General features: G+C 39.4%; 1 protein-coding gene across 5 annotated transcripts in view; it reads left to right on the top strand.

The window, feature by feature from the left end:
- Positions 1 to 14,302: 14,302 nt before the first annotated feature.
- TASP1 (taspase 1) overlaps positions 14,303 to 16,278 on the top strand; it is a 221,724-nt gene continuing 219,748 nt past the window's right edge. For 4 of the 5 annotated variants that reach the window (XR_003043153.1, XR_003043152.1, XM_015596858.2 and 1 more), the window contains exon 1: positions 14,303 to 14,372. The gene's annotated coding sequence lies outside the window, so the exon portion shown is untranslated. The other variant, XM_006921583.3, reaches the window with a different exon arrangement.

Genomic DNA, 16,278 nt, shown 5'->3' on the forward strand with positions numbered 1-16,278 from the left:
AGGGGAAACAGAAAAGGAAACTGAACACCGAAACTATAAGTTGCAAGGGGAACTAACACTTCTAAGCTTGAAAGTATTCACTGCTGTGTTAGTTTTGTACTGAGGCCAGAAGAAACTGATGGCACTTGAAATGACTGCAATTAAGTTCAGTATACAGAAGGTCAGAAAAAATACAGAGGATCCAGGTGACAGCCAAAAAGAGTGGCAGGGCATTTCAAATACATTTTGACTCATGGGAGTCAAAATTGAGTGAATAACAAATGCATTATGGCTGTAACACATGAGAAGGTTTTGCAGTTTCTTCAGAAGCAGCAATGAACCCAAAAAGCAAGTGGTGTCAGTTTCCTATTGTTGCTGTAACAAATTACTACAAACTTGCCTTTTTCAGCTTCTGGAGGCTACTCACATGCTTTGGCTATGGCCCCCTTTCACCTTCAAAGCCAGCAATAGCCATTCAAGTCTTTCTTGCTGTCGTTACTATGACCCTGAAGGTTCTGGTTCCCACTTCCACATTTAAAGATGCTCTAATTACACTGCACTCATCTGGACAATCTAGAATAAACTCCTCATTTTAAAATCAGCTATTATCAACCTTAATTCTACCTGCAACTTTAATTCCCCTCTGCCTTGTACGGTAACATATTCAAAGTTTCTGGAGATTAGTACAAAGCATCTTGTGGGGAGAGGGAGGGCATTATTCTGCTTACCACAGATGGTATCTGAATCACAACAGTTGTTTGTTGGTTGGTTGGTTGATTTAGAAATGGGTTCTAGAAAAAAACAGAACCCACCCAGAGAGCCTCCCTTTATCCCTGTTTCTCACCGGCAGTTCAAAGTGTTGAGCACCCAGGGGCTGTGCAAAAACAAAAACAAAGACCAAGGCAATATGACTGATGAAAAACTAGGAAGTATCTCTGGTCAACACTCAGTAAATGTTTATTAGATAGAGGATTAAAAAAATAGAATAGGATTAGAGGTGCTTTTACTGGTAGGAGTGTTTAGGATCCCTTCAGTGCAAATAAGACTATTTCCTACAATTTCCTATCTGTCATTATGTTTTATATTTGCAAACCTTAGAGATAAGTAATAGAAACTAGAAAAATTTTTACTAATAAATAATAATGTTTCAGAGTTTCTCAGTGAATGCTGTTGGACTTCGATAAATCTACTGATATTTTTCTACTGGCCTGTTTTCCACTGGTATAGATGATTTATATAACTAATTGATCTTCATTAAATTTCTCTCTCTCCCAGCTTCCATGAGTGTTGGTTAGTTAATAATGTATATGCGAACACTGTATGAATAATGTATGCATTCATGAATTTGTCATTGGTAATACCCTTTGCTGGACTCTCAAACTGGCCCTGATGGAAGATAACATGGGCCCTGGATAAGAAGTCTCTGACATTTCCACTTTCGTAGAGATCTATTTCTCCATGCCTAAACTGTGCCCAGCACACTGTAGGCCTTCAAAAAAATATTTGCGGGTCGATAGATTGGGTTAATCGTCTGTGAAATGAGTGAGTTGGAGCAGATGAACTACCTCTTAGGTCTTACATGGGGTTCTTCAGAAGCAGGCCTTAAGATGAAATTTGTGTGAAAGTTAAGGAAGGACTTCTAAGGAGGCAAGTAAATAGTTGGGGAGACGGGACAGGGAAAAGGAAGAACCCAGGCCAAAGACTGATTTAGGGCAGATTCCCAGCCTCCGCTCCAACCCCGCCAGGAGACTTTAGGGTTTAAACCATATCTCAGAATTTGTACTTCCTTGAAGGAAGGGAGCTGGGCCTTTTATATTCCAGTACCAGGTACTAGTGGGCCAAAGGCCACTGTAGTGGAATGTGAACTCCCTAGCACTTCCAGCTCTCAGCAAAGTGGACAAAGTGGCTCTAGCAGCCCAAAAGATGGTCTAAAAAAAAAAAAGAAAAAGAAAAAAAGCCACAGTTCTGGCTATTAAAAGCAAAAACACAGAAACCAAGGAAGGGAAATAGAAATGGTCAAAGAAATCGAAGGGGAGCTAGGTGGAGCTCCAACAGTGTTCCCTACAGCTTCTTTCAGCTCTACAAATATAGAAATATTGCTGTAAAGTGACAATTTGTCCCTGTTGGTATGTGCAAAAATTCACATTTTGAGAATTCTGAGAGATAGCTCTTTACTTGAGATACATTTGTCTTTAGCTTTGCTCCCAGGAGATCAATTTTTTTCAGTGGTAAATCTGGCTCTAAATGACCATGGCATATATAATTTTTTGCACTTAAAAAATTCCATTTGGTTGTTCCTAGGGATATTTTGGACTTTTCTAGTCCAAATTCCACCATACTTGGAGAATTGGACTAGAAAAATGCAGTTGACCACATACTCGATCCAAATGTCCTCCTGATTGGTTATGGTATTAATTTGGTTTAATATTGATGTTTTGGACATTATTCATGGCATAGTTAGAAAACCATAAAAATAAAACTTGAAGCATATGTTCTCTGGCTCATTTCTGAACAAATATCTCAACAATTAAAAAAAAATTACTGAAAATAAAAGAAACCAAAGAGGCTCATTTCTTCATGATTTGGAACTACTGAGGGCAGAACGGTCCCTTGGAAGATTAAGACATTTCACTTGTAAAGTTTTAAATTAATCTGGTTTCCACTAAGGGCAGGTCAAAAAGGCACTTGAAAGCAAGGCAAAGTGTTGGTTTTGGATCATTTTAATGCTAAAACACATATTTAAGCCATTTACACAAGATAAACTAACAATTTTTTTGGCCAAGAGCCTGCCAATTATGATGTTAAAAGAGCAGCATAAGAAACCATGAGTTGTTTGGGATGTAATTTGAGCCTGTTCTTTGGGCCAGCAAAATTGTGAAAGACTAACATGTTCATATTTAGGACCAGCTTGTTTCTGTAGGCTTACGGGGCTTCTGTGTGTCAAAACGCTCTTGGAGCTGTTTATCTTTGTCTAAAAAGTGACTAGCAGGGCTGCTGAGATACCATTTGGCCAACAGAGTTACAAACAACTCACTTAGAAACTACAGTAACTGATTATTAAATATACCACATATACTTCTAATCATAATGAAGATGTTGATGACGATGGTGAAAAGAAGGTGGAAAAACTTTGGCATTTTTTTTTTTTCTGTTGCTAAAGCATCTTGTTGCTTTTGCACTGGCGTTCATTCTCCCTGGGTCTTGTTCCTCCATGTAATGACATAGTTGGTTCCTTTCCTCACTGAGGTAATAATCTGAGTCACCTCTTCTATGAGGCTTTTCTAGGGCTGATCTAATATCATTTTCCCTAACACAGAGACATGCTTTATGACATTGCTTTATTTTCTTCATAACGATCATCACTAACAAAAGTTACCTGTCCACTTATGTTTTTACATATTTATTGTGGGTCTCTCCTAGGTGCACCACTCATTTATGGAGAGTTCTGACTCATAGTCCAATCACCTTCCTACCCTAGTCCTGGCTCCATCCTGTACCATGAGGGGCCTCCAAACATACATGTGGACAAGCTATCTTGCCCATCTGAGCCCCATTTAATACGCCATTATAGCTATAAAGTCTAAAGTATTGCAGAACAAAAAAAGAACTGGTTGCAATTTATCTTGAAATTCATTTAAAAAATTGAGATAGTTTTATACCTGGGTAGAGCAATGGCTAGAAAATGATAAAACCAGTATAATTAAATGTAAAGGGTAGAATTTAAGTAGTAGATTAACAGGTGCTTGCTTTTTAATTTTTCAAGTTTTCTGTATGTTCGAAATTTTTCATCACAGAGATTGGAAGAAACATAAAAAATTAAAGAACAGGTTTGGAAGTCAGGAAATTTATGACTGGGTCCCAGTTCTGCTATTCGTGCAGCCATGTAACCTTGGACAAATCCCAAACACTGTGAGAATTATATTTTAAAACATAGTTTGACTATATATTAGTCAGGACTCTTTTGGTTGGAAGTGATAGAAAGCCATCTTAAACTAGCTGAGAGAGAGAGACAGACAGACAGACAGACAGATTGGCACCCATAATGAGAGGGAGGGGGTTTCAAATCAGACCTTTGAAATTTCTCCCTATCTCTTAACTCTGCTTTTCTTCATGTGTCAGCCTTAGTTTTTCCAATTTCACATGGACTTTCTCCATGAAACAGGGAAGGGGAATGGACACAGATTTTACCTCTTTCTAGTTTAGTAAACTCACATGTAAAAGAAGATTCTCTCTCCAAAAATCTGTACTATAAGATTCCAGAGAAGAACTTGGATTGGCCTGGAATGAGTCATGAGCTTAGACTTTCCCTCAGGGATGGTATGTGATTAACTAGGCCTGGATCACATTCTCATACCTGGGCCAGACTGCCAGGGCACTTTGACTGAAAGACCCAGCAAAGCCACATAAATAGGAGTGTGGATCAGTCTCCATAGTCCAAGAGACATTATTACCAGGACTAAAAGAAAGGGATACTGGAGAGAGAAAAGAAAATAAATGCCTCCCACAGCCTGGGCTATCTAAGGAATCTTTTGTATTAATATTTTGTAAACACTGATCGGACTACTATGTACCTAATAGATACTCAGAAAATGTTTTTTGAATGAAAGAATATGGCCAGTCAAAATGGCGTAGAAAGTAGATGCTGTGCATACCTCCTCTGGTGACCACACCAAAATTATAACAAAACTACAGAGCAACCAGCATGTGGAGTCACCTGAGGTTTGGCTTAGCAGAAGTCCTACAACTAGGGACAAAAATAACAGGTCACCTCAAACTGATAGGAGGGGCAGAAATGCAGAAGGGCCCATCCCACAACTGCATGTGATCTTGACTGCAGAGACCCCTCCCTCACCTGAGGAGCGAGGAGTTCCAGCCCCACACTGAGATCCCCAGCCAAGGGTTCCAGGGCCGGGAAGAGAAGGCCTCACAACTTCTGGCTGTGAAAACCAGCACATGTTGTGGCTGAGTGAGATAGAGGGCTGCAGAAGTCATGGATGTTCCTCTTAAAGGGCCTGTACCCGGCCTTAGGCCTTACTTGCTGTTGGACTTGCTTGCTCTGAGCTTCAATGCTATGGCAGCTGCTTGAGGGGTGCCAGGAACATACAGGGAGGAGCTAAGTTGTTGGGCTTCAAGGCAAGGGCTGGAGGGTGGCTTTCTCTCAGACAGAAGTGCTGCAGTGTCCATTGTTCCTTTGTTGAACCCTCCCACCTCCCAGCCTGCAGACACAGGTGCTGTTGTATATGAGCTGTCATCAATCTGGATAACACAGGTCACTCTGCCGTGGGATTCACTGAGACTCCTCCTTTCCCAAATTGTGGGCCCACCCAAGCCGCTTCCAGTGATTTATTCCGTACAAATGACCTGTCTTGGCTCTTATTGTGGACTTTTCTAAAATCTCTCTGAGGCTCACAAAACCCAGAGAAGCAGCATCTGGCTTCAGTGTTCCCTGTACCGCTTACTGAGCAGCCCTAAGCCCTGCACAAGTGGCAGGCAGCCTCGGTGTCTGACTTGGCCCCTCAAGGCACCTGTAAGCCCATCATGGATGGCAACCATATGTGGATTGCTCAGTGACTGTTACCAGGTGGCCTCAGAGGTGCAAAAACTGCAGCCGAACTTGGCCTGCAGCCGAACTCTTCCCAGGACTCTGCCACTGGGCCCCACAAGATGCCTACTACATAAAGCCACACTACTAAGACTGGGAGATTTAGGAGCCCTACTTAATACATAGAAATGGTCACAGGGAGACAGCTAAAATAGGAAGACAAAGAAGCATGTGCCATATGAAAGAACAGAACAGAGCTCCAGAAAAAGATCTAAACAAAATAGAGACAAGCAATCTACCAGATGCAGAGTTCAAAACACTGTTTATAAGGATGCTCAAGGAACTTAGGGGAAGAGCAGATGAATTTGTGATAACTTTAACAAAGAAATAGAAAACATAAAAATGAAGATTGAAAACATGATAAGAAACCAGTTAGAAATGAAGAATACAATATCTAAGATGAAGAATACATTAGAGAGAATCAACAAAGTGGATAAAACAGAGGATTGAATCAGCAGTATAGAGGGTGGAGTAGCAAAGGACACCCAATCAGAATAGCAACAAGAAAAAAGAATACGAAAAAGTGAAGACTATTTAAGGAGCCTCTGGGACAATATCAAGCATAATAATATTCACATCATAGGAGTATCAGAGAGAGAAGAGAGAGAGCAAGGAATTGAAAACCAATTTGAAGAAATGACAGAAAACTTCCCTAACCTGGTAAAGGAAATAGACATATAACACCAGGAAGTTCAGAGAGTCCCAAACAAGATGAACCCAAAGAGGTCCACACAAAGACACATCATAATTAAAATGCCAAAGTTTAAATATAAAGAGAGAATCTTAAAAATAGCAAGAGAAAAGCAGTCAGTTACCTACAAGAGAGCACCCATAAGACTGACAGCCAATTTCTCAACAGAAACTTTACAGGCCAGAAGGGCTTGGCACAAAATATCCAAAGCAGTGAAAACCCAGGACCCACAACCAAGATTACTTTACCCAGCCAAATTATCACTTAGAATTAAAGAACAGATAAAGAGCTTCTCAGACAAGAAAAAGCTAAAGGAGTTCATCACCACCAAACCAGTATTACAGGAAATGTTGGAGGGACTTCTTTATGAGGAAGAAAAAAATATGTATCAAAAATCTAAATACAGAATGACAATAATATCTATCAACAAGTACTTCAAATGAAAAAAATTAAATACTCCAATCAAAAGATAGGGTGGCTGAATGGATCGGAAAACAAGACCCTTACATATGCGGCCTACAAGAGACTCACTTCAGATTAAAAGATACACAGACTAAAAGTAAAGGGATAGAAAAAGATACTGCGTGATGGACTTAGAGGGTATTGTGCTGAGAGGAGTAAGTCAAATAGAGGAAGACAAATGCCATATGATTGCACACATATGTGGGATCTAAAGAACAAAACAAATGAATGAACAAAAAAACAGAATCAAACTCATAGATACAGAAAACATGTTGAGAGTTACCAGATGGGAGTGGGGTAGGTGAAAAAGGGGGAAGGGATTAAGAATTACAAATTGGTAGTTATAAAATGCCATGGAGACATAAAGTATAGCATAAGTAATATAGCCAATAATATTGTAATAACTATGTACAGTGTCAGAGGGGCACGAGATTTTTTGGAGTGATCACTTTGTGAGTTATATAGATTTCTAATCATGATGCTGTACACTTGAAACTAATATAATATTGTATGCTAACTATAACTGAAAAATAAAAAATATTTTTAAAAAAAGAATATGGTAAAAAGCCAAGAAAATAACAAATTATTTAAAATGTTAGCAATGGGAAATCTCTTTAGAGATCAGCTAGTCTAACCCTTCATTTCACAGATAAAGGAAAATGAAGCCCCAAAGGTTTAAGTGGTATTCTCAAGGACATGTGGTTACACCTAGAACTCAAACATTCTGATCTCTCATGCTGCCTCTCCACTTCTCTTTGAAGCCTGTTTATTTCAAACAGATTCCCTTTGCCCTCAATTCTCAATAGATTAACCATCAGCTAATACCACCCAGGCATCTTTATAGCAAAGAAAATAGAGGCTAAAAATTACCAAAAGAAAGGAAAAGAAAAAAAAAATCTACCTTCGTTTAATTGTTATTCTAATAAGTTAAGCTTTGCATTCAACACAGGCAGGCTTTCCTAACAGAAAAGAAGACAGGTTCGTTGGCCTCCCCTACAGTCAGCTTGTGGATAAAAGTATGTTTATACAGCTGGATTGGTCTAGAAGGAGCCAGGGCTGAAAACAGTTGGTGAGCAGGTTGATGGCAGGCGACAGCTGGGAGCACCTGTTTTCCGTTAGAGACACTAGTACTGTCCTCTGACCCTTGGCCCAGCTTCCCTGGGGGTCTGGGTGTGCTCCCAGGTCTCAATGTGCTGACAGCCAACTCACTTGCTAACACATCCTAAGGGTCCTCATGGGTTAGAAAGCTCTAGTCTGGGATTTGGAAGTGAAGTTCAGAATTCAGATCTGGTGGGTGAAGGTATATATATTCAGCTCCTAAAGCACACTTTAATTCTATAGTAAAAACTGTCAGAAAAAACAGATCATCTATTCCTCTCTTCTCCTCCCCTCTCCTCCCTTTTCCTCTCTCCTTCCTTTCTTTTGAGCTAAGCAATGATATTGGAAGAGGTGAAGGTATATAATATTCAGCTCCAAAACACCACTTTATTCTTTAGTAAAAAATGTCAGAAAAAAACAGATCATCTATTCCTCTCTTCTCCTCCCCTCTCCTCCCTTTTCCTCTCTCCTTCCTTTCTTTTGAGCTAAGCAATGATATTGGAAGAGAATGCTACTCTTAATTTTTGTAAAAAAGCAAAATTATGCTGCTCCTAATTTCTCTACAGCCATTAGCTACATTGGTCAGCATCTTGAAAAAACAGCTTTCTCTACAAAATGAATAATTAGACTTTAATGGTAACCAAAAGATATGACTGGATGAAGGATGCCAGTCCTAGTTTGGATTCCCCTAAATAGAGACTCTAAGACAGGAATTTGCTTAGGTGCAGGAAGCTTTTTGAAAGGTACCTGTAGGCAGCACAAGTGAAGGACTTGGAAGAATAAAGCATAGAAGCAGGAAAAGCCATGAAAGGAAGCTTCATCGATTACTGCTGCAGGCAAACCCAGGGCTCAGCACGCTGAGAACACTGAGAAGTTTACAAGATGCCTTTTAGAAATGGCCTGGAGGACAGAAGGCTGGAGCATTTACATCTTTCATTCATTATGGGTTGCCACTGGGGTGTATTAATGCCCAAACACTTCCAGGATGTGCTCCTTGGGCATTACAGCAGAGCAAGCTACTGCAGTGCTGAAAATGGCCCTGGGCCAGAATGCAGAAAGACCAGGAAGCTGCCAGCCAGAGACAAAATCAGAGGCAGCCAAGATGTAGTAGGGATACCAGAGGCATCTGCTAACAATAAACCCATATACACTAGATTAATTGGTAATTGAAATGTGGTATTCCATTATACTATACTCTCTACTTTTGAATATCTTTGAAAATTTTCATAAGAAGTAAAAAAAGAAAGTTGCCACTTAATATACAAATTTCTTTTTTCAATGTCACTTTCACATTTATGAAAAACATTGGAAAATATGCTAAATAATCTCATTTTTCTTCCAAATATTATCAGGTGTACCTTGTGAAGATTATAAAGGATAGAGAAAAGTTATTGATTCTAAACTATATAAAATAATAAAGGTTAATAATTCCAAACAAATGATATGTTTTAAGTTTGCTAAGACTGCATTGAATTTACAGATATAGACCCTATAGCAATAGGCAGACATTAAGAAAAGTATAGAGAGTGGGGAAGACTCTGACTGTTCTCTTATTTTAGGCGAAGTTACACCCAAAGCATCCTGGACAATGAGCATCTGTTGTTCGTGCAGCCTAGGATAGCTTCCATGTCCACTGCTTTTGGAAAAGTTCCTCAATTTCTTTCCCCCATCCTATGCAGTTTTAGTGGGATTGTGAGTTCAAGGATCTTGCCTCCTCTTGGACAAAATGTGTATACATGATCCAATTTATGCCATAAGATTATTTTTCACCTTGGAATTTGAATCTTGAGCAGAGAGACAAAGTACCAGAAAAAGAAGTTGATTCATCCCGTGGCTGTACCTCAAAAAGCTTGTTTATTAGTACTTGCTAGGAAGCTAAAACTCTTCTGGTTCCTATCTTTCTGGAAGTTTTCCCATTGCCTCTGTAAGCTATCCCATCCTTCTAACAAATTCATTTTTTTGTTGTTTGTTTTGTTTTACTTAATCCAAAGGGGTCTTGGTCACATGTGACTGTTGAACCCTTACCGAGTATGGTAGTTTGTCTACAAGAATGCAACCACCAATTCCTTTCTTCCCTACAGACATATGTCATTCTTCCTATCAAAAAAAAAAGAGTGACACACCCCTTTAAATCTTATCTGGTCTTTGACTGGCCTTTCTATGGTACAAGTGGCCCTCTGTTAGAATTGGCAGTGTCCACTTCCTTTTTCTAGGAATGCTCGTGCTGGGAGAAGTCAGCTGCCATGTAAGAAGTCCAATTACACTGTGACCTTCATGCTGTGAAGAAACCCAAGTCACATGGTGAGGCTACATGGAGAGAGAGATGCCCAACAATTGCCCAGCTGTTCCAGCTATACTAGTCCAGGCATCAGATATGCGAGTAAAGAAGCCTTCAAGTGATTCTAGCCCCAGCTGCTATATAACAACTTATGAGAGACTCCAAATAAACTCTGCATAGCTGAGCCTAGTCAATCCTAGAACTGTGAGTGTAAAGAATGTGAGCATGAGTATAGCAAAAGACAAGTACCAAAATGATGATAGAAGTATTATTTATATGATAGCCCTGTATTAGTTTCCTAGGACTGCTGTAATAAAGTACCACAAATTGGGTGGTTTGAAACAGAGAAATCTATTCTCTGAGAGTTCTGGAGGCTACATGTTCAAAATCAAGGTGTAAACATGGCCATGCTCACACTAAGATTCTGGGTAGAATCCTTCTTTGCTTCTTCCTAGCTTCCGGTGGTAGCCTTTGATCCTTGGCATTCTCTGGTTTGCAACTGCATCACTGCAATCTCTGCCTCTGTCATCACATGGTGTTCTCTCTTTGTGTGTCTGTGTCTAATTTTTTTTATGATTGAAACGAGTGTATTTATTTATTTATTTATTTATTTAATTTTTTTATGGTGACATTGGTTAATGAAATCCAGTAAGTTTCAGGTGTACAATTTAACAGTAAGGCATATATATATTGTATTGTGTGTTCACATCCCATAGCTAGATTTCTTTCTGTCACCACATTAAATTTTCTTCTTATAAGGACACAGTCATATTGGATTAAGGGCCCATTCTAATGACTCATCTCTACTTGATTACATCTGCAAAGATCCTATTTCCAAATAAGATCACATTCATAGGTACTAGCAGTTAGTATTTCGACATATCTTTTTTGGGAGGACACAATTAAAACTATAACAAGGCTATATGGAAAGCACCCAAATGACCATCTACAGTGGAATGGATAAATAGTCACACAATAAAATGCCACAGAACAAAGAGAAAAAACATAAATATGGACTAATCTCAAAGCATAATGTCGATATAAGAGAGTTAAACTATAAATTTATTTATTTTTTTGCATAAAGTTCAAAAACAGACAAAATGGATGAATAATATTAGAAGTCAGGATTACCCTGGGGAGAGGTTGTGACTTCTTTCACTTGATCTGAGTGATTATGCAGTATGTTCACTTTGTAGCGTCATCAATCTGTACTTTTCTTTATTAATGTTAAATATCAATAAAATCTTATTTTCTTTTAAAGTTCCTGTCCTCATGGAACTGACCTTGCAGGAGAGATGGTTGATAATCAAAATCAACAGAAAAAAATTATCAAGGATTAGCCTGAGCTACGTGCTGCTGACAATGATAAAGCAGGGAGGGAACCAGTGAGGACTAGAAGGGGGATGTGATATCTGGTAATCTCATCTGGATGTTTATCCAAAAGTATTGAAATCAAGTTCTTGAAGAGATAGCTGCACTCCCGGCTTCATTGCAGCATTATTCAAAATAGCTAAGATATGAAAACAATGTAAATAAATATCCACTGAAAGATGAATGAATGAAGAAAATGTGTTATATACATACAAGAGAATATTCAGACTTAAAAATAAAATAGGAAATCCTGCCCTTTGCAATAACATGGATGAACATTGAGGACATTATCTTAAGTTAAATAAGCCAGTAATGGAAGGACAAATACTTCATGATCCCACTTTTCTGAGGTATTAAAATAGTTTAACTCAGAATCAGAATGGTGGTTTCCAGGGGTTGGGGAGAGGGGAAATGGGGAGGTATTGTTTAATGAGTATAGTTATACAAAATTACTAAGTTTAGAGATCTGTTCTAAAATATAGGGCCTATAGTTAACAACACAATGTTGTGCACTTAAAAATTTGTTGAAAAGGTAGATCTCACGTTAAGTTTTCTTATCCACCACTCCCAAACAACAAAGGGACACAGAAACCTTTTGGAGGTGATGGATATGTTTATTACTTTGACTGTTTATTACTTTGACAGTATCACAGGTGGATGCATATCTTCAAACTCAGCAAAATGTATACATTAAATATGTGCATTTTTTTGTATATTAAACATACCTCAATAAAACTGAAAAAAATAAAAGAGTGACCAGAGAAAGATGGTTGAGAAGCTGATGCTGGTTTTGTTTAATCTTCACGACAAGCTTATGAGAGAATGAAGAATTGTTATATATTAAAATAAGTTAAGGTAGGCAAATGTGGAGAAGGGCACTAAATTAAACAACCACAAATGGCTAGGACAGTTTGCTACTCAGGAAACGCATTTACAGTTGTCCTATAAATCAAGGATGATGAGTTTCCTGGCCAGATACTTCACAGACAGACAGATAGATGGACAGGCAGGCAGACCACAGGGATAAAAACAAGAGATGACTACTGGGCTTCCTATAACCTTGCTAGTCTTTGTCAAGGCTCAGAAGACAATGTGTTGTCATCAGGGCTTGAAATGAGAGTCAAGTAATCTCGCGTTTGTCTTGTTCAAAGTTTAAAAAATTGTGGAAGAAAAAAGATATTTGTGGGAAGGATAGGGAGTAACTTATATAATCGAAAGAATGTGATACTTCTTATCACATTTACATAATTGTAGTACAATATTATTGTCTATGTTCATTATACTGTGCATTAGCTCTCTATGGCTTACTTACTACTTGTTACAAGTTTGTACCCTTGAACCTCCATCCTTTGGTAATCACCATTTTATTCCCTGCTTTTTACAGGTTTAACTTTTTTGATTTCATATATAGGTTATATCATACAGTGCTGTCTTTTCCTGTCTGACTTACCTTGCTTAATTTAATGTGCTCAAGGTCCATCTATGGTGTCGCAAATGGAAGGATATCCCCTTTCTCAAGGCTGAAAAATTTTCCTTTCTGCATGAGTATCACATCTTTTTTTTATCCATTCATCCACTGATGGGCATTTGGATAGTTTTCATTATCTTGGCTATTGTGAATAATGCTGTGATAAACATGGGCATGCACATATATCTCATCAAAATTCTTTTTTCATTTCCTTATGTATATACCCAGAAGTGGAATTGCTGGATTGTATGGTTGATCTATTTTTAATTATTTGAGGAAATTCCATATTTTCTACCCTTTTATTTCTGATCGTAGAGAATAATATTAGCAGAAAAATACATTGGATAATTGAAAAGTTATTACTAGCAGTTGAGAAATCTTTTCCATACAATGCACATATATTTTTTGATCCAGGAATCCCAGAACAGGAATCAGTTTCAGGGTCTCATTCCCATATTAGAACAAAACTCTCTTTCTCTTTTTCTTGATTGTTGAAGACACAAATTCTTGGTTGCACTCCACTCTTCTGAGGTGCTTTTCCCATACCCTTTCCACCCCATCTCTACAACTAGGCTAAAGAGTTCTGTGGTTCTCAAATTTTAGGTACATCAGAATCGCTTGGGTGGCGGGGGAGCTTTGTAAAACATAATGTTGGATACCAAACCCAACATTCTGATTGTTTCAGTAAATCTGTGGCGAGGCCTAAAAATTTGAGTTTCTTTTAAGAGCCCAGGTGCCGCTGAAGCTGCTGGACTGGGGACCATCTTTACTCCTTTTAACCTGTTTCCCAAGGCAGGTTTAAAGGTGGTTATATGTTAAAATATTCTTGTTAACAATCATAAGAAAACATTAAAGGGATCACATAGTGTTACTGGATCTTTGTTTCAGATCTAGATGGTGAAAGAAAGGCCAATCACAGTTTCATTCATCCTAGGGCAAGGTCGGCCCCATCTTCCACTAAGGAAATGAAAAAAGAATTTTGATGAGACATATGTGCATGCCCATGTTTATCAGATTTCCCTAGGGTGTAAGGGGCTCTCGAGGATTTTAATAAAATTAAGGTCTTAAGTGACACCTCAATAAATGATGGCTACTTTAATTTCGTTTTCTATCACATCGTTAGTCTGCCAACCACTGGAACAGTCACACCCGCCGACTCCCTAAGGGTCCGGGTGAAGAGACATAGGCAAGGGCGCCTGCGCAGCTCAGAAACGAGGTTTCAGGTAGAGTCGGCACTGCAACACCGCAGCCAGGTGAAATGCTCTGGAGCCCAGGGTGGAGTCAGAGCGGCGCGTGAGCGTATGCTTCCGGCCACGTGGTTACACTCAACACCAATGGGAAGCATAGACGTCACCCCCGCTTCCTCACCCTAGCAACGGGCCAGTGACTACTTCCGGTGCTCTAAGGGCTCGGGCTGACGCGGGTGAGTGTCCTTCTTTCTCACGCTGTCCGCGCTGCCGCGCTGCATCCTCTGTCCTGGCTCTGTGCGTTCGCTGGTTCGTCCTCTCCGGGACCAGGACAGGGCAGTGCGCAGGATGCCCCTTGCCTGGGGCGGTGCTGAAGGAGCGGACCCGGGACGTCCCTCGTTCCCTCGGTCGCGCGTGGGGCCCGCGACGGCCCCCTTCCCAGCCTTGACTCCAGCTTGGCGGTCTCATTCCCGTTCCTGGGAAGGGACTATGTGTGGGGAGTTCTCGCTGTCCTTCACTTACTTTGCAGTCTCGGTCTGCGGGTTTCTTCGCATATGAGGCTTGCAGAGACGCGAGGGTGTGCGCCCTAGTCTTGCGTGCCGGGTTGGAGCCAAAGCAGCTCCGTGTGTAATAGCGGCCTGATTAGACTCCCGCGGGACGTTAGCATTTACTGTACATAGCGGAGAAGGAAGAGGAGAAGGAGCAGCTGGAGAGGAGGGTGAAAAACAGGAGCTGGAGGTGCCCTGGATATTGAGGGCATCGTGTTTCCGGAAGGAAGTTCAACTTGACTGGCCGCTATAGGGGAAGGGATTGAAAGGTATTTTGGGGACCTTGTCACTGAGATCATTGACTACTAAGCTAAGGAATTTTTATACACGGGAGTTTAATAATTTCCTTTATTGTTTCTTTTAAATAAAGACACCCCCCTACCCCCATTTTTAAAAAGCAGTGCATGCTTATTAAGGCGTGTCTGGGCAATGCAGAAATACTTAAAAAGAGATTACCTACAGTTCCACCAACCCAACATTTCGAGTTCTTTATATTTTTTATAACACAGCCTTAATCTACTTTTGGTCATAGTGTATGTGTATAAAATGATTACAGTTGGCCATCTATGTCTATGAATTATATATGCAGATTCAACCAACCACAGATCAAAAATATTTGGAAAAAATGCATTGTAAGGGACTTGACCATCCTTAGATTTTGGTATCTGTGGGGGTCCTGGAATCAATCTCCTTGGATATAGAAAAGGCATAATTTTTGTATATTGAATTTATTATATGGATTTTTTTTCCTGAGATAAAATTCACATGCCACAAAAATCTATCCTTTTAAATTGTATTTTTGTTGGTTTTTTAGAATAGTCACAAAGTTGTGCATCCATCATCACTATCCAATTCCAGAAGATTTTTATCACCTCCAAAAGTAACTTTGTACTCATTATAGTCACTCCTCATTAGATCTAGCCTCTACTTGCTTCCCCAGCCCCTGGCAACCACTAATCTATTTTCTGTGTTTATGGATTTTCCTATTCTGGACATTTCATGTAAATGGAATCATAGTATGTGCCCTTTTGTGTCCAGCTTCTTTTACTTAGCATAATGTTTGCAAGGTTCGTCTATGTTGTGTTATGGATCAAAACTTCATTCCTTTTTATGGTTGAATAGCATTTAATTATATGAATATGCCACATTTTGTTTATCCATCACCAGTTGATGGACATTTGGGTTGTTTCCACTTTTGACTATTATGAATAATTTCGCTACAAACATCCAGGTACAACTTTTTGTGTGGACATGTTTTCAGTTCTCTTGGATATTTATCGAAGGAGTGGAATTGCTAGGTCTAACTTTTTGAGGAACTGCCCTGTTTTCCAAAGTGGCCTGCACCAGCAGGATATGAGGGTTCAGATTTCTCCATATTTTTTCTAACACTTATTATGGTTTTGATGATAGCTATACTATTGATTGTGAAATAGCATCTCATTGTGGTTTTGATTTGCATTTCTCTGATGGCTAATAATGTTAAGCTTTCTCTGCTTATTGGCCTGTTGCATGTCTTTGGGGAAAGGTCAGTTCAATTCCTTTGCCCATTTTTTAAATAATTTTTTTTTTAATGTAGTCTGGGGCAGTCCCTTAT

This window comes from Pteropus alecto, unplaced genomic scaffold (genome assembly GCF_000325575.1).
Source record: "Pteropus alecto unplaced genomic scaffold, ASM32557v1 scaffold45, whole genome shotgun sequence".
In the NCBI taxonomy this organism is placed as follows: Eukaryota; Metazoa; Chordata; class Mammalia; order Chiroptera; family Pteropodidae; genus Pteropus; species Pteropus alecto.